We start from the raw sequence: 19,728 nt of genomic DNA on the forward strand, positions 1-19,728 counted from the left end.
AAAGTACAAAGTACTACTTTCAGCAGTGGAGGAGGGGGCTGGAGGGCAAGAGACCTAAGGATAGAAAGGGGTATGTACACAGAGAAAGAGCACTGAATTTAGAGTCATCAATAACAATGAGATAGTTCTCATCACTTTGCCCCAAATTCACTGACATAAGACAAGTCACTTCCGTGTACTAGGTTTTAGTGTTCCCATGCTTGAGGAGATGGTATCAGCATCTGTGTTCTTGACACACTGAAATGAGATAGAAACATTTCCAATCCGTGGTTTACAAGGCCAGGGGAGAAAAAAAAATAAAAAATCTCTTTTAAGAGATAGTGGAGGTGGGCCTTGAAGAGTTTTGAAGAAATTTCACAGGCAAAGATAAAAAGATTCCCCTACCTTTTATTTTCATTCTAATTTCATAATTTAGAAAAAACAATTTATTTTCCCATCCAAAATGTTAAACAACAATATCTTTTCCAAAAGTACCAGTAGGAGCTAGAGAGATAGTATAGCAGATAAAATCTTGCCTTGGACACAGCCTACCAGGATTTGATCCCTGGCACCAAATATGGGTCACCTTAGCCCCACCAGGAGTGATTCCTGAGCAAAGAAAGGAACAGGAGTAAGTCCTGAGCAATACAAAATATAGCCAACTCCCCCTTTCCCCCAAAAAAGGTTCCAGGATAACTTACTTGGGTTTAAATACACATTCCCTTATTTTAATAATAAATTTATTTATTTAAAGAAAATGTATCACATGGTTGACATAACTGATCATAATGCATTTGTTTCAGGATGACAGAAAGTGAAGTTATTAAAAATTAGAAAGAAATTAGAATATCTAGTTGGAAAAAGAAGAGGAGAGTTCATTAGCAGTTGTATTCGTGAAAGTTGTACCACCAATAAAGTCTTTAATACAATAGCAGAAGGTTTAGAACGCTATTTTTAAGATGCTTAAAGTCCAGAGTGGGAAAAGGAACTACCAAACTCATAAAATGGGTGTTAAGTCTGGGAAGGCTAGGTGAAGCGCCCTATCTCCTCTCAGGTCCCCAAACGGGAACTGTCTAGGTCACAGGGAACATCCTCAGAGGAAATCCTGTTTTTCCACTTCCTGGTCAGGGGCTTAAAGTCCAGGAAAAGGATGAATTTGAGGAGATCCCTGTGTCCTGCCTCTTTGTGGGAGGTCTGGGATCAAGAGGGCAAGAGGGACTGATTAAAAACGCAACGGAAAAAATGACATCATGCATCTGAGGGAGCCCAAGCTGTAGGACCCTCAGAAATTCCTTGGTCTTTACAGTACACATGTGCATTTAAAGGACCCAAAGAGACAGAACTTGCTCCAGTTCACATGGTTTATTAAGTACCAAGCTCATCCTGGCCGTCTGGAAAACTTTGAGTTCCCCAGACCACACTGTTATATGATGCTGGTTTTATCAATAAATTAGGTATTAAGCAGAAAAGTCAAGATACCGATGTTCAGTACACACACACACACACACACACACACACACACACACACACACACACACACACACACACACACTTTCCAGCCTTCCTGTTTTGCTATCATTGTTCTCTTTGCCCCAAAAGTCTCCCATAGGTTCAGTACTCTTGGGGACCCTTGAACACCCTAGCTGAAAGATTTCCTCCCTTCCACTGTCCCTTCTCCATCATGGAAGAAGTCCTCCCAGAATCCTCATGGACTTTCCATCCCTCTCTAGCCCTCTTGTGAGCTTACAGATTTTTACACCCTGCGTGTTTGCTGGCTCTGTGTACCCATGGCTGAGAGTCCTGCAGGGCAGAGGCCACACATGAGTGTGTTTTTCAATTGAGTTTTAGAGACAAGGTCACTGGGATATTCTGTCTGGAACCTTGTGCTAGACTCTGACATTCAAGGTGAAGGGAAGACACTTGTAGGCCATACTATTGTGAGAAAAGTACTATACACCATGTATATAAATCATTGATTTCTAACATGTGCCAAACTCCTGCTTAGGCTCTTCCTGGAGCTCTCTCACAGTAACCCTGTAAAGTAACAGATGCCAAAGCCAAGAACTGAAAGTGGAGTAAGATGGTCTAGAGCAAGGGTCCTCAAACTACCTGTGGACACAGAGGACATTTATCCAGCTGGGTGTTTTTGTTATCACTACCTGTCTGGCTTAGCAACCCACTCATTTTCAGGCTGCAGTACACATGTGAGGGATGTGTATCTCACTCTCCAGCTCCCCTCCTTTTCTCAGTTTCTCAACTCCTCCTTGTAGGCTCCATTAGGGGTCCTCAAACTATGCACACCATAAGCAGTCTCAAAGTTCCCATTGAAATACTGTTAAGTTTGTTGATTTAACTTTACTTGTTCTTCATTTTAAATATTGTATTTGGGGGTCTGGAGAGATAGCACAGCAGTAGGGCATTCGCCTTGCATGCAGCTGACCTGGGAGGGACCCAGTTCGACTCCTGGCATCCCATATGGTTCCCAACTCACCAGGGGTGATTTCTGAGTACAGAGCCAGGAGTGACCCCTCAGTGTTGCTGGATGTGGCCCCCAAACCAAACAATGAATCAATCAAGTAAAATAAAAAAGAGTAGGGTTGTGGATAAATATTGTATTGGTTCTCATTTTGATTTTTTACTTAAAAATAAGACACACACACACACACAAATAAGACACATGCAGGCCCGGAGAGATAGCACAGCGGCGTGTGCCTTGCAAGCAGCCGATCTAGGACCAAAGGTGGTTGGTTCAAATCCTGGTGTCCCATATGGCCCCCTGTGCCTGCCAGGAGCTATTTCTGAGCAGACAGCCAGGAGTAACCCCTGAGCACCACCGGGTGTGGCCAAAAAACCAAAAAAAAAAAAAAAAAAAAAAAAAAAGACACATGCAGTATACGTAGGAATTTATTTTTTTTAAACTGTAGTCCAGCCCTCCAATGGTCTGAGAGACAGTGAACTGGCCCCCTGTTTAAAAAGTGTGAGGATCCTTGAGCCAAAGAATGGGAGATGGGATTGTTCTTAGAGAAGTTTTTTGTTTGTTTTGTTTTGTTTTTTTTGGACACACCCAGGGATGCTCAGGGTTTACTCCTGGCTATGCGCTCAAAAATCTCTCATGGCTTGGGGTCTCGTCCTGGGTCAGCCGCATGCAAGGTAAATGCCTACCACTGCACTATCACTCTGATCCCTCTAGATTTTTGAAGATCAGACAGAACTCCCACAACACCAGACTGCTCTCTGTATCACAGCTAATAAGTATTACCAGAGAATGTCAGGACATCTGTGCTCTAATTTGACTGCACAGCTGCTTGGAAACAAGAGCAGACATTTACTGAGCTCAGGTACCCTTGGCATTTAAAAGCTTTTCCTCACAGTTATATGAAGTAATTTTGCTATCCCATTTTATGGAAAGGAAAATTAGAAACAGGGGCCTGAAAGACAGTACAGGAGTTAAGGTATTTGTCTTGCACATAGCCAACCCCATTTTGACCTCTGGTCCTCCACCAAGAGTGATCCCAGAGCACAGAGTAAGTCCTGAGTCATACCTGGTGTGGTCCTAAAACCACCTCTGCCAACTTCCCTCGAGGTGTTACAGCTCATTCATAGGTATTTCAGGAGATAAAGTTAAATGCAGTTGGTCTACACATGAGCTCTGAACTCTGCATAAGGATAGACTTGGTGCTTGCCTTGTAGAAATACATCTACATACATAGCATATATCCCATATATCCCCATATATACATCTATACATAATATATTACTTTCCAATATGTTGATACTCAATATGAGATACTCAGGTGCTACTCCTGACTCCGTGCACAGGAATTATTTCTAGCAAGTTCGGGGCTTTATGGGATGCCAGGGATCGAACCTAGGTTGGCCACATGCAAGGCAAATGCCCTACCTGCTGTGCTATCCCTCCAGCCCCAATGTTGTTGTTTCTTTGTTTTTCATTTGTTTCTTTGGGGCCACAGTTAGAAGTTCAGAAGCTACTCCTATCCAAATGCTTAGGGTTGTTATTTCTGGCAGTGCTTGGGGGACCATGCAGAGTCAAAGATTGAACATAGGCCTCCTATATGCAAAACATGTGCTCTACTTCATTGAGCTCTCTGGCCTGTTTTATGATTTTTCCTTCATTTAATTTTATTTTTAATTATCTTGAGATGATTTTGGGTTTTGGTCCATGCCTTCAGCACTCACTCAGGGCTTAATCCAGAATTTGTATTCAGGGATCACTTCTGGTGAGACTAAGGGACTGTATTGAGTGCCAAGGATCAAATCCAGGTTGGCTACATGCAAGACACACACTTTACCTGCTGTACTATCTCTCCAGCCCTTTATCCCCATTTTAGAAATGACAAGCTCAGTTCCAAGAAAGTGAACTAACTAGTTGTGCACTGCTGAGTTGGGAAGAAACAACAGCATGAATCATCTTGTGATGACTCCTGAGTCCTGACCACACTGTCAGGTTCTGTGCTATGGTAATGTCCTTGGCCAGGTTCTCAGGACGAGATCCACAAGGTTGGGGAAACTTGCCATCATATCTCCTGGGCACATAGCTGTGTGACAGAGTTCAGAGAGCCATGTGACTGAGTGATGCCTTTAAAAAAACTCACACTTTGCCAAATAAGAAAGTATTCTATTGGATAAAAACAGAGGTAAAAAACAAAAACAAAAACAAAATAAAAACAGAGGTGATTATATATAAACTTGACAGAAGTATCCAGAGCTATCCTAATAAAATTAAAATAAAGCTTATTTAAAAGTTGAAAAATAATGGGTCTGGAGTGATAGCACAGCAGTAGGCATTTGTCTTGCAGGTGGTCAACCTGGGACAGACCTGGGTTTTATCCCTGGCATTCCATATGATCTCCCAAGCCTGCCAGGACTGACTTCAGGACTGACTTCTGAGAGCCAGGAGTAACCCCTGAGCATCCCTGGGTGTGGCCCTCAAACAAACAAACCAAAAAATGGAGAAAAAAACCCCCCAAAACTAACTACTCTCTATTGGGGCTTAGAGTTACAATACAGTACATAAGGTACTCGCCTCACAAACAGCCATATTGGGTTTCATTCCTGGGTTCTCATATGGTCCCCTGAGCACTTCCAGGAATGATTGTATTGCCAGGTGTGCCTCCACAAAAATGGGAAATAAAAAGATTTTTAATTCACCATTTAAAAAAGTAAGCATTCAGGGGCCAGAGCGGTGGCGCTAGAGGTAAGGCATCTGCCTTGCAAGCGCTAGTCTAGGACAAACTGCAGTTCGATTCCCCGGTGTCCCATATGGTTCCCCCAAGCCAGGAGTGATTTCTGAACTCATAGCCAGGAGTAGCCCCTGAGTGTCAATGGGTGTGGCCCAAAACCAAAACCAAACAAAGAAGTAAGCATTTACAGGGAGGAGAAGGTGGTGCTGAAAGGTGGTAAAGTGTTATGTATGAAACCCTATCAGCAATAGCACTGTAAACCAGAGTGCAAAACTGTAGATTTTTTTTTTAAAAAGGCAGCGGGGCTGGAGAGATAGTATAGCAGGTAAGGCAGTTGCCATGCTCGTGGCAGACCAGGGTTTGATCCCTGGCATCCCATATGGTGGTCCCCCAGCCCCTGCTAGGAGGATTTCTGAGTGCAGAACCATGGCCCCCAAACAAGCAAACAAACAAAAAAGCTTCTCTGGTAGAAAGAGACTGGTGGAGTGGGAAGCAAATGGATTGGGGGGGGGGGAGGGAACATTGGTGGAGAGATTGGTATTGAAACATCGTATGCCTGGAACTCAATCATGAATAACTTTGTAATTTCACAGTGACTAAATTAAAGAAAAATCACCAAAAAAAACCCCTCTCACCCTCCTCCCTCCATCTCCATTGTCCTGTTTCCTTCCTTAAGGAGGGGTCTCATGGGCTGGGGCTGAGAAGTCCAACTTGTTAGACATGTGACTAGAGAACTACAATCTTTTATTTTCTTCAGGGTACCTGTGGAGTTTTCACTGAGAGTCTGAGCAGAGATCCAAAAAGAGGAAGGAGGTAAAGATGAACATCAGATTAAAACCAGGGACAGAGTGACAGGGCCAAAGGCAGGAAAGAAGAGCAGACCAGAGAGAGAAAGAGCTTGAGATAGAGATGGTAGAGATGAACAGCAGAGTGAGAGAGATAAGAGATAAAAGGGACAATGTGCTTGGGGTTCCCTCAGCGCAGGCCTAATGCAGGTTGGATAACTGAGGATTGGGAAAAAAATGAGTCTCTTTGCTGGCTGATGTCTGTCACCTTTCCAACACCATCAGTTTAGTTCCTCTCTTGATCCCATATGTTTGCTAATGCTCTGAGGGCCTGGCCCTTGAACAGCAAGAGTTAGACTGTGGGGGAAAGTCCCAGTGCTGAGCAAAACAAGAGGTGAGAAGCAGGATCAATACAGGTTGAGGTTATTGATCAGGGAAAGTCTTCCTGAATAGAACTAAAACTCAGTATCAAAATTATTTGTACTCTTGAAACCAGAGTGCTTGCCTTGCACATGGCCCAACTGTGTTCAATCTCTAGCACCCCATATGAGCACTATCAGGAGTGATTCTATTTTTTTTTTTTTTTTTGGTTTTTGGGCCACACCCGGCGGTGCTCAGGGGTTACTCCTGGCTGTCTGCTCTGAAATAGCTCCTGGCAGACATGGGGGACCATATGGGACACCAGGATTCGAACCAACCACCTTAGGTCCTGGATTGGCTGTGCTATCTCTCCGGGCCCAAGAGTGATTCTTGAAAGCAGAGACAAAAAATAAGCCTTGAACACTGCTGGGCATGCCCTCCCCAAAGGAATTATTTGTATTCAGTTTTATTATTGTTTGTTTTTGTCTTGGATCCACACCCAAAACTCGGGGCTCACTATTGTTCTCTACTCAGGGATGTAGGAAGCTCGGGGGATATATGGATAGGATATGGATAGGGTGTCAGGGATTAAACCTAAGTCAACTACATGCTATGCAAGTACCCTACCCACTTTTCTATGACTCCAGCCACCATGGACTCAATTTTACGGGGCATGATTTTATACAATAATGTACCCATTGCTGGTGGGAGGGAGAGATTAGGCCACACCAGCCATGCTCAGGAGACCATATGCAGTGCAGTGGATTAAACTGGGGTAGGGAGATATGAGGCAAGTGTCTTATCCCCAAATACTTTTGAGCCCTGAGGTACCCAGTTTAAGTGTACAGTTTATTAAGTTTGGAATGTTGGGGCCGAAGAGATAGCATAGCGGTAGGGCATTTGCCTTGCAGGCTGAAGGACGGTGGTTCAGATCCTGGCATCCCATATGGTCCCCCGAGCCTGCCGGGGGGCGATTTCTGAGCATAGAGCCAGAAGTAGCTCCTGAGCGCTGCCTGGTGTGACCCAAACAACAACAACAACAACAACAAAGTTTGGTATTTTAATAATTCTAACCACGATGACAATAAAAATAGTGCATTTCAGTCATCTTTCTTTTACTATCACCTCTGTTGGAACATCATCAATATGGACTTCCTTTCTTCCTTTCATTCGTTCCTTCCTTCATCTCTCCCTTCATTCCTTCCTTTCTCCTTTTCTTCCCTGCCTCCCTCCTTCCCTCCCTTCATTCCTCACTCCCTCTTTCCTTTCTCCTTTTCTTCCCTGCCTCCCTCCTTCCCTCCCACCTTCCTTCCTACCTTCCACCTTCCTTCCTTCCTTCCTTCCTTCCTTCCTTCCTTCCTTCCTTCCTTCCTTCCTTCCTTCCTTCCTTCCTTCCTTCCTTCCTTCCTTCCTTCCTTCCTTCCTTCCTTCCTTCCTTCCCTCCTTCCTTCCTTCCCTCCTTCCTTCCTTCCCTCCTTCCTTCCTTCCCTCCTTCCTTCCCACCCTCCTCCCTCCCTCCTTCCTTCCTTCCCTCCCTTCCTCCTTCCCTCCCTCCCTCCTTTCCTCCTTCCCTCTCTCCTTTCTTCATATTTTGGAACCATACTCTGTAGTGCTCCAAGCTTACTCTTACCCGAACTCAGGAATTACTTCTGGTGATGCAGTGCAGGAGACTGAGTTAGTGTTGGCTGTGTACAAGGTAAGTGCCTTAACCCCTGTTCTCTCTGGCTTGCCTTTGTCTTTTCTAGAGTTTTAGCTAAGTAGATTAAGATCTTCTACATGCTTGGGGCTGGAGCGGTGGTGCTAGAGGTAAGGCGTCTCTAGCCTAGGATAGACTGCAGTTCGATCCCCTGGCGTCCCATATGGTCCCCCCAAGCCAGGAGCAATTTCTGAGCACATAGCCAGGAGTAACTCCTGAGCGTCAACGGGTGTGGCTCAAAAAACCAAAAAAAAAAAAAAAAAAAAAAAAAAGCTTTTCTACAGGCTTGTGTCTGGCCTCTTTCACTTGGCATACTTTGCAAATTATTTCATATTCTTTTTTTTCTATCTTTATTTAAACAGAGTGATTACAAAAATGTCATATTTTTGCATGTAACAGTAGTTGAATTTTTGTTGCAGAATAGCACTTGATTGTGTGAAAGTACTACAATTTGTTTATCTGCTTAGGTATTATTTTATTTTATTTTTTGTTTTTTGGATCACACCCGGCATAATCCTGGGTCTATGTTCAGAAATTGCTCCTGCCAGGCTCAGGGAACCATATGGGATGCCAGGATTTGAACCACCAACCTTCTGCATGCGAGGCAAATGCCTTACCTCCATGTTATCTCTCTGGCCCTTCCTTAGGAATTATTGGGCATTTTGATTTCTTTTCCTTTTCCTTTTCCTTTCCTTTCATTTCCTTTTCTTTTCTTTCTTTCTCTTTCTTTCTTTCTTTCTTTCTTTCTTTCTTTCTTTCTTTCTTTCTTTCTTTCTTTCTTGCTTGCTTGCTTGCTTTCTTTCTCTTTCTTTCTTTCTTTCTTTCTTTCTTTCTTTCTTTCTTTCTTTCTTTCTTTCTTTCTTTCTTTCTTTCTTTCTTTCTTTCTTTCTTTCTTTCTTTCTTTCTTTCTTTCTTTCTTTCTTTCTTTCTTTCTTTCTTTCTTTCTTTCTTTCTTTCTTTCTTTCTTTCTTTTGCTAGTGTGAATGAAGTTACTGTGAAGATTTGGGTATAGGAGTTCCTATGGATACGTTTTCCAATTAAGTATTTATTATGTATGGGCTGAGTGCACACCACATATTGGAAGCACAGATTTGATCTCTGGCATCACCCTTAGTCTAGAGTCAGGAGTGGTCCCTAAGCAGTGCCCAGTGTGACCCAAGAAGCCAAAGTATTTATATGTAAACTGCATGTTAATAAAGGATGATCAAAGATATCTCCAAAAAGTGATGAGCCATTTATGTATTTCCTTCAAGTAGTGGCCCCTAGTTAAAAACAAGCAAATGAGGGAGGGAAAAAATAAAAACAAGCAAACAAACAAACAAAATGAAACAAAACAAAACATATCACTTGACCTTCCTTGCAGAGTTTCAACTCTGGAGACCTGGGTAGGACAGTGAATTTGCCTTTTTCCTGATTCCCAAGTACTGCTAATGGCCCAACTGCATTGAGGGCCTCTCCATGACTTAGAGCTGTGTGGTCTCCTGGGTTTTAAAAGCATGGAGGTGAATCTCCCCTTTTCCAAGCTTTTTTTTTTTTTTTTTTTTCTTTTTGACCTCTTTTGTCAAACTGATTCTTGTGTATTTTTATTTTTTAAGCAAAAAAAAATTTTTTTTTGCTCATACAATATACAAATCCTTATTCAAGAGTATGATTGAATCTTATTTAAACAAAGGGCACATTTTTTTCTACACACCTGATATATTTTTCTAATACCTCATGGTGGACTTTATAAAATTGAAAGAATATTTTCTATTATATATTATGACAATTTCTTTTTTTTTTCCAGTTAATCCTAAATTGTAGTGCATCTTTTATACTTTTTCTTTTTTCTTTTTTAACACCACCCATCACCAGTGCAACATTCCCATCACCAATGTCCCAAGTCTCCCTCCTCCCCACCCGACCCCCGCCTGTACTCTAAACAGGTTCTCAATTTCCCTCATACATTCTCATTATTAGGACAGTTCAAAATGTAGTTATTTATCCAACTAAACTCATCACTCTTTGTGATGAGCTTCCTGAGGTGAGCTCATCATTTTTTTTTTATAAATTTTTTTTGTTTTTGTTTTTGGGTCACACACCCGGCAGCGCTCAGGGGTTACTCCTGGCTCTATGGTCAGAAATTGCTCCTGGCAGGCTCAGGGGACCATATGGGATGTCAGGATTTGAACCACTGTCCTTCTGCATGCAAGGCTTTACCTCCATTCTATCTCTCTGGCCCCTTTATAAAATTTTTTTTCAATTTAAAATCTTATATGTAGTTACCATGAGCTACAAAGTTTTGAATGATTTGGTTTGAGGCATACAATGCTTCAATACCAAACCCTTTACAGTGTCCACTTCCCTCCACTAATGAATGCTTCCTGGTCCTTATTTGCCTCCTACCCATAAGTCTGCTTCTATGAGAGACACTTAAAAGCGGTGGCGCAAGCGGTAGGCTGTTTGCTTTGCACGCGCTAACCTAGGACAGACCGCAGTTTGATCTCCTGGCTTCCATATGGTCCTCCAAGTCAGAAGCGATTTGAGTGCATAGTCAGGAGTAACCCCTGAGCTTCACTGGGTGTGACCCAAAAACCAATATATATATGTATATATACACACACACATTATATATATATTATATATATATACACAAATGACTTTTGGCACTATGGCTTACAATACTGTTCCTGATAGGGTTTCATACATAATGCTTTCTCAGCTTTAGGACTCCTCTCCTTTTTTTTTTTTTTTTTTTTGGTTTTTGGGCCACACCCGGTAATACTCAGGGGTTACTCCTGGCTATGTGCTTAGAAGTTGCTCCTGGCTTGGGGGACCATATGAGGACTCCTCTCCTCCACCATAGTCCTTGACCCTTCCCTTTCCTCTCTTCCCATTTACCTAAGTGGCACATTTCCTACTGGTTACCCAATTCTCATGTTCTTGAGGTATGCATGTTCCAAGAAGTGGAATTGCTGGATCAAAAGGAGGCTCAATTTTTTTTTTTAAGGAATATCCAGACTGTTTTTCAGAAAGGCTGAACCAACAGACATTCCCACCTCCACGTCCCTTTTTCTTCACATCATGTCAACATTGGTTGTTGTTCCTTTTTTTTTTTTTTTTGTCTTTTTGATTTTATGGTTGTTGTTCTTTTTGATATGTTTCAGCCTTTGTGATGTGAGATATTTCATTATTGTTTTGCTTTACATTTTTCTGATGATTAGTGATATAGAGCAGTTTTTTCATACCCTTTTGGCCAGATGTATGTCCTTTTTTCAAGAGGCACACACTGCAGTGCTCAGGGGTTAGTTTTGACACTCAGGAATCACATCTGGTAGGCTCAGGGCCCCATAAGAGATGCCAGCAGGGATCAAACCTGGGTCAACTGCATGCAAAGCTAGTGGCCTACCCATTATACTCCTTCTCTGATTCTTGTATGTCTTTTTGAGGAAGTTTCCATTCATCTCTACTGCCCAGTTTTTGATGGTGTTGGATACTTTTGGTATAGTTTTATTAGTCCTTATGTCTTGAATATTAATCCTTTATCAGATGAGTGAACAAGTCATTTCTCTCAATCTTTATATTTTGGTCATCCTTTCCTTTGAGGTGGAGAAACCCTTAATGTGGTCCCACCAAGCTTGGCCTTCTATAGCTGCAGGACTTGGTCCATGGAATGGGGTCAAACCCAAACAAAGATACTACACTGGTTATATGGCAATAAAAGAGGTAAACAGACATCTCATTAAAGTCAGGGCGTATCATTATCATTCTTTTATTAGGACTAAGAATCCTTAGCACACTACAGTGCAAGGCTAATCCCATCTTCCTTCTATAGAGAAGGGGGATAGAACCCAGAGATGAGGCAACTTACCTGTGCCCTTGGGCACCACCCTGACCCACTGAGGCTTCTGCTAGTGGCTTCACCTTTCTCTGCCTCAGTTGGCTGCCTGCTAAGTGGAGATCTGGGGATCCCTGGCTGGTATTATAAAGGTTAACTGGATGACACCACCACCACTCCAAGGACACACAAACTACATGGAAAAAGCCACATTGGTGGAGGGATGTGAGCTCTGGTGAAGGATCCGTATTTAAACATTGTATGCCTAAAACTCAATCATGAATAACTGTAATTTCATAGTGACTTTAAAAACTTTAAAAGCAAATATTTCCCCTTTTTTTTAAAAGCGAATATTTCTTTTTGTTTTTGTTTTTGGGCCACACCCGGCATTGCTCAGGGGTTACTCCTGGCTGTCTGCTCAGAAATAGCTCCTGGCAGGCACGGGGGACCATATGGGACATAGGGATTCGAACCAACCACCTTTAGTCCTGGATTGGCTGCTTGCAAGGCAAACGCTGCTGTGCTATCTCTCCGGGCCCAAAAGCAAATATTTCTTAATAAAAATCTTAAATGTTCACATGACTGCACCGTGGTCCCCTCCCCAGGACAAGGGGCAGGGGTTCAAGAAAACTCAGGGGTCAGCTGGTGCTCAGAGAAAGAGGAGGCAGAAACCAGGGTTGGGGGCATAAAGTCTGGAAATTAGAGGTAGGAAGAAAGCGGCCTCTGGGGTGTGGGGTGGAGGAGCAGGTGGGGACTGCGGGGCGAGGAGGACCTGGAGCGACCCCAGACCCGTTTCCTGCCTCCGGCTCAGGAGGAGGAGGAGGAGGCATTTCCTGGCGGCCGCGTCACCAGCTCCTGGAGCTGGGCTCGACCGTGCTGACCGACAGGCACCAGATGCTATTTCGGGCGGCGCCGCTCTGGCAGTTTCCGTTTTTCCACCGACTGTCGGAAACTGGGTCCAGGAGGCGCAGACGTCACGAGCCCCCCGCTGGGTGGCGATGAGGCTGGGGTGGCGTAGACTGCCAGTGGGTATCAGAAGCGCTCATCGAGACGCCGGGAAACCCCTTCCCACCCCCAGCCCCTGGGCTGCAGCTCCACTGGGGCTGAAGGAAGACAGCATAAAGCCATCCTCGCCCACCTGTACCATTCTCGCCTCCTTGCCATCTCTTCCTGCCTATGCCATCCACGCCCACCTGGGCCATCTCTGGCTTCCTGGGCCATCCTTGCTGCAACATTTCCACCTGGGCCATCTCTGGCTTCCTGGGCCATCCTTGCTGCAACATTTCCACTCGGCTGTGCCATCCCCGCCTGTCTGTGCCATGCCTGTCTGCGTCCTCTTCCTGCACCCCCAGTGCCCTCAAGAAGTTTCAAACCCAAGTCAAACCTTTTTCCACCGTCTCGGGCTGGCTCCTTTAAAAATACTGCCTCTCGGGCAGGAGAGATAGCATGGAGGCATGGCGTTTGCCTTGTATGCAAAGGACGGTGGTTCGAATCCCGGCATCCCATATGGTTCCCTGAGCCTGCCAGGAGCGATTTCTGAGCGTAGAGCCAGGAATACCCCCTGAGCACTGCCGGGTGTGACCCAAACCAAATAAATAAATAAATAAATAAATAAATAAATAAATAAATAAATAAAATACTGCCTCTCATAGCAAAGGGAAGGGTGAGACGCGTGGGAGTCTGGACATCTCCCGCCCTTTCCCTACCCTCTCAAATACCATTGTTACAAATTTGTTTTTGTATTCAAAAATATATGTCTTGGCACATATTGCCAAGGTTGCCTGGGTACATGGTACCCGAGTAGGTGTCGCCTGCATCTCCTCTCCTGAGATGTGAACTTTTCTACTTTTATGCAGTGCTGACAAGGGCTCTCTCACCTTTGGAGAAGCCTGTGCTCTCTTTTGAGTATGCTGAGTATGTCTCTCTTTCTTAATCTCTCACTCTCCTTCCCCTGTACCTATGAATAAAATGTTTTTACTCAAAAAAATATGTCGCCCCTTTACCCACCTCTTGCTCTTTCTTCTGATTGCCCCTCCTCCAAATCACCATTCACCTCAAAATTGGTCTCTGCACATCCTTTCTATCCCTACCCCCCAAAGAGTTTTCTAGGGGGCAGAGCAATAGCACAGCAGGTAAGGTGTTTGTCTTGCAAGCAGCCCACCCAAGTTCCATCCCTGACATCCCATATGATTCCTTGAGCCTGCCAGGAGTAACTTTGAGACCAGAACTAGGAGTAACCCATGAAAACTGCAGGGTGTGGCCCCAAAACAAAAAAAGAGGTTTCCAGAAATGCACATTGATTTGTGTGACATTATACCACTCCCAAAACAAACACAATGGTTCTCCCCTAACATTGTCCAGACTTTCTCCAGTTTTCTTGAGCTTTGCTGTCCTTTTCTTGAAGACCTACTTCAGTCCCGGTCTCCCTGGAGGAACCAGAATGCCTGCTCTCCCCAGCTCTTAGACCCACCTCAATAAGGCACTGATTCTCAGGGGATCATTCTCTAGGTGAACTCCAAACGTAGGGTAGTCACTCACTTTTGTAGGAACTTCAGAGAGTAGCAATGCCTTGCCTTCTGGGGTAATAGCTACATGGCAGAATGAGACTCCGACTGCACCATCTCATTGCTATAATGTAATTGCTCTTCTTCCTTTCTTTTCTGGTGGTTGGTGTTCTGGTGTGTTGGGGTTACACAATTGTTTGCATTTCATGGGATGGAGGATTGTGCTCAGAGACATGGAGCCATACTAAGAATGGATCTCATGGCCTCACTCATGCAAGGCAGACTTACTATCATTCATAGGCTCTGAGCTCCAAATCATAGGACATCTGTACCCTTTTGATGAAAGCAAGTAAAGCCAGCTGGGGCATGGGACAAGGGAGAGAGTGTGTTGGTGACGAGCAAGCCCTAGGCTTGCTCTGGTCTCAGCCCTGACTAGAACTCAGTGTAGGACCAGAGAAGAGGCACGTTTTAGTGCTCAGGCTCCCAAAGGGGCACAGAGATGCTGGAAAACAAAGCTATCAGGTTAAGTTGTGGATTGAAAATTAAATACCCACATGTGGGTCTTGGCATTTCCTCCTGGGTCACAGGAAACTTTGACTAAATCAATCGTACCTCTCTTCATTTCCTTTTCTGGAAGGATAGGGAAAGCCAGGCACAAGGACTGAGTTCGATCCTTGGCACTGCCCAGGCAGTGTGGGATTTCTGGGGCCACAATTAAGCATGAGGTTTCTGGGGCACTGCAACCTGCTATGCAACCCCTGGAGAGAACTGACTCTGTGGTCCCCATCATTGCAACAAAAAAGGAAAGGAATGGGGTAGGGAAGAGAGAAAAGTGGGATGCAGATGCTGTTTGTCCTGGTCAGGGGTGAGGAGCTGTCCATAGATTTTCACCTTTACTATACTTTTTTTTTTTTTTTTTTTTTTTTTTGGTTTTTGGTTTTTGGGCCACACCTGGTGACGCTCAGGGGTTACTCCTGGCTATGCACTCAGAAGTCACTCCTGGCTTGGGGGACCATATGGGACGCTGGGGGATAGAACCGCGGTTGGTTCTAGGCTAGCACTGACAAGGAAGACACCTTACCTCTAGCGCCACTGCCCCGGCCCCTTTACTATAAAATTTGAAGTTATTTATTGAATCCCCATAGCTCTGTGAGGTAGGTACTCTTTTTGGAGGGGGTATACTGGGCACGCTCAGGGGTTACTCATAACTTTTTTTTCTTTTTTTTATTTAAACACCTTGATTACATACATGATTGTGTTTGGGTTTCAGTCATGTAAAGAACACCACCCATCACCAGTGCAACATTCCCATCACCAATGTCCCAAGTCTCCCTCCTCCCCACCCGACCCCCGCCTGTACTCTAAACAGGCTCTCCATTTCCCTCATACATTCTCATTATTAGGACAGTTCAAAATGTAGTTATTTCTCTAACTAAACTCATCACTCTTTGTGGTGAGCTTCCTTAGGTGAGCTGGAACTTCCAGCTCTTTTCTCTTTTGTGTCTGAAAATTATTGCAAGAATGTCTTTCATTTTTCTTAAAACCCATAGATGAGTGAGACCATTCTGCGGGTTACTCATAACTTTGCACTCAGATATTACTCCTGGAGAGCTCAGGAACATATGGGATGCCAGGGATCAGAGTCTAATTGGCCACGTGCTAGGCAAACACTCTATCCACTGTGCTATTGCTCTGGCTCCTGAGGTAGGAACTCTTTCTCCATTTTACAGATGAGGAAACTGAGGTTCAACATTAAAGGACTTGTACTAAGATGTTAGCCTGTGTTATTTAGAGCTCAGAACTCTGGCCCCAGACCTGATCCCTAATCACCCTCCCTGCTGCCTGAGCCAGTTCCAGAAAGGTCTGTCTGGTGCCAATATTGCTCCCTTCCCAGATTCTGCCCTCACTCATAAATAGCACTGGGACAATTATTCTACTCCCACTGCCTCTGTTATCTGTATATTGAGACAATAAGAGCAGCAATCTAGGATTGTGTATGTAGGAATCAAACTAGTTCATTACTATTTATAGAGTGCTTAGAACATTGCTGGGGAAGGGGATCAGTGTAGCGTGAACAGCAGGTACTGTGGGCATTTGCCTTGAACATAGCCTTTCCTGGGTTTGAGCCCCATCATTCCATATGCAGCTCACTATGGGTAATTCCTGAGTGCAGAGCCAGGAGTAAACCCTAAGCATTGTTGAGTGCCCCCTCCCCCCCCAAAAAAAAACCTCTAGTGCTACAGTAGCAGTACTCAAATGGAGAAAGTAACTGGACAGAGATGCTCTGGACTGTATTTTTGTCGACCCAACCACCACCCCCCCCTCCACACACACTGATGCTTAATGCTTATTTTTCGCTCTGCATTCATGAAGCAATCTTGGAGGTAGTGGGGACCCATAAGGGTTGCTGAGGTAGGAGGAGCACTGTAAATACCAGAGCTGGCAGGTCCGTGTCCATAAGAGCTTCTGTCTTGAATCCAGTCCTTGACATTAGGGCCAAGCAAGGCCATTTTAGAACATAAGGAGGACCAGGTTGAAGATGGTGGAGAGAACCTGGGAGTTTCCTGGGAGAAGAAGATCCACCGGCTGAAACCTAGAGAAAGAAGTAATGATGGGGATGAAGGAGGTAGAAATCATAGTTCCCCAGTCGGGATCGATAGAAGCCTGGACAAAGTGCTGCGATGAAGAGTCGCCGAGGAAAATGTCCTGATGGCCTAGCCTAGGGCCTGCGATTTGGGGGGCGGAAAGGGGCCCAGGAGGACGGATCCTAGACAGCGCACACCAGCCAGCCACCCTAGGCGCGGCTCCGAGGGGCCGGTTCCTAGTGTGCCCGCAGTGAAATTGCCAAATTCAAATGAATCATTTGGCCCATAATGGCCGAGGAGCTTATCGGGGGGCGAACGGCCCGGCGGCAGCGCCTTATCTCGGCGGCGCACACGGCCCCGGCGCGCCTCGGCCCATGCTAAGGAGGCCGCGAACGTGAGCGGGATTAGAGCGTGTCGCTCTTCGGAGCGGGGCGAGGCGGGGGCGGGCTGGTGGCGTGTGGAGGGGGGGGTTGCTGGAATTAGTTGGGGGGGCCTGATCGGCGCACTCAGGACCGGGCCTCCAAATGGCCTCGCGCATCCCCCGGTAGCGGCAAAACGTGAGCGAATTTCTGGCCTTTTATTTTGGATTGGGGGGAGAACCCCTCGGCCTCCCCAGGCGCGCCCCGTTTATTTCCTGCACCCCCCTCGGCCTCCCTCGCGCCTTTCCCGGGGGTGCCTTCTCTGGGGGCCGCTTCCTCGGACGTCCAGGCCCCACTCCCGCGCCGCCGCGGCCCCTCCCGTCTCGGAGACTCTCTTCCTTCCTTCCCCTTTTTCCTTACGCAATATACAGAAATGCGCGAGGCGGTGGTTGGTTTTCATTTCTTCTTCGTGGTTGTGTGCATGCGGTGAGACCGTGCGAGTGCGTGCGCGCGCCGTGGGCCATGTCCGCGGCTCGCCAGGGCGCTCCCCTGGCAGGGAGGCGACGTGGCCGCGCGCTCTGGTGTCGGCGCGGGGTCTGTGCGTGGAGTGGGGCGCCTCGGGGCCCTCCTGAGTGTCCCCCGAGGTCTCTGCCGGTACTCCGTGGCCTTGTCGACGTGGATCTGGCTCTGTGCGCTGGGCGTGCGTGGTCCCGGAGCTGCCGCTCTCTGCCGGCCTTCGTGGTTGAGTCCGGCGTGGGCTCCCAGGAGCTCTGGCCTTGGATTTCGTTTGTGCCACGGTGGGCACGGCCCACCCGACCAGGTCTGCTGGCGGGGCAGCTTGGGGTAGTGTTGTCTTTGCCTCCTTTCCACAGGGTTGGACCGTGCGGGGAGTTGAGAGGGAAATAATGGGAGAGGCTCTCTGGGATCTGCAACGAGGTTGGGTGCTAGTATCCTTTCGAGGTGCACTGGCCAGGAGCAGGGAGAGGATGTGAATGGAGGGGAGGACAGGCGAACGAGGGATGGAGGCGCACATTGAGGAGGTGGCTTGGAGGTGGGGAGAGGGATCTCACGTTTTAGTCCAAATTATGATGTATTCGGAAGCCAGCGTTGGCTTGCAGGGATAGAGCCCAGTGGGTCTCAGCTGCCTCGAGGCCAGGGAGTGCCTCGGCGTTTGAGGGGGTCGCTAGTAAGTGGGTGGCCCCTCCAGGCTTGAAGCCGACCCAGCTGCGCTCGCCCAAGCCCCGCGCCTTCAAGCTGGGGGCCGCCGACTTCGATTCCCGCATCACCCGGGCTGTGTCCATTTCTGGTCAGTTTTCGCGGTTGTGGCCGCTGGGGTGTGCCGGAGGGGGGGTTCCCCAGGACAATGGGAGCGCTCTCCCGGCCTCGCCTCGGGAGACATCTCCGAGGAACGAATTTTCATCCCTTCCCTGCTGGGAGTGACCTTCGGGAATGGCCCCGAGCTCCGTGGAAAGAACGGCCAGGGCCGCCCAAACTCCAAAAGAAAGGAATTTATTTAGCCTATTATGGTGGCCTCGAATATCACCGTCACTCGTCATCAACAGCACTTAATTTTAATTAAAAGAATCGCCCAAGAGCTAAGCGGCCAGTCTCTCCTGAGGGTATATAACAAAGCGGCGTCCGCTCCCCGCCCTCGTTTATTTAAGTCTCTGGGTTTGGGGTGTGGAGAGAAAAATGGAGAGCGGAGAGGCTCGCTTGCTCGCTCACAAAGCAGGACCGAGCTTGGCCCGCATCCCGGATCCAATGGATCCCGCATCTCTCCCCCGTTTGGACTAGGAGAGGGCGAATAAAACCTCCCGCAAGGGACTCAACCGCAGGGAAGAATTATGACCATATTTCCCCAAAAAAACTAGGGCAGAAGAAAGAGGCCTTCGCAATTAATTTATGACTTCGATTGTTTAGGCAAAAAAAAATAAAAATTAAACAAAATTTTGGGGGGTGAGGTGACCAAGTAGATTCTGATTTAGCTCCCGCTAAGCAGCAGTATAAGAGCTGTTTAAAGTCCTGTTTGCTCCTGGAAGCTGTGGATAAAATTCCCTGAAAATAAAAAAATTGTTGATATTTTAATAACAATTGAAAATTGTAGGTAAGCGGCCTCTTTCTTTCTTTCTTTCTTTCTTTCTTTCTTTCTTTCTTTCTTTCTTTCTTTCTTTCTTTCTTTCTTTCTTTCTTTCTTTCTTTCTTTCTTTCTTCTCTTTGTTTCTTTCTTTAAACATTTCTTTCTTTCCTTGCTCATTGAGTCCTCTCTTTCTCCTTCCTTTTTCCTCTTTCTTTCCTTTTTCTCCCCCCCCCCCCCTTAACTGGGAATAAAGGAGAAACCTGGACCTGGATGGTTTGGCCCTCCCGCCACTCCCCCGTTCTCGCCGGGCGCCGACTCCATTCCGTCTGGTTTTGCTGGAAAGGGAAAGGGCCGCTTTGGAATCG

This window comes from Suncus etruscus, chromosome 6 (genome assembly GCF_024139225.1).
Source record: "Suncus etruscus isolate mSunEtr1 chromosome 6, mSunEtr1.pri.cur, whole genome shotgun sequence".
NCBI lineage: Eukaryota > Metazoa > Chordata > Mammalia > Eulipotyphla > Soricidae > Suncus > Suncus etruscus.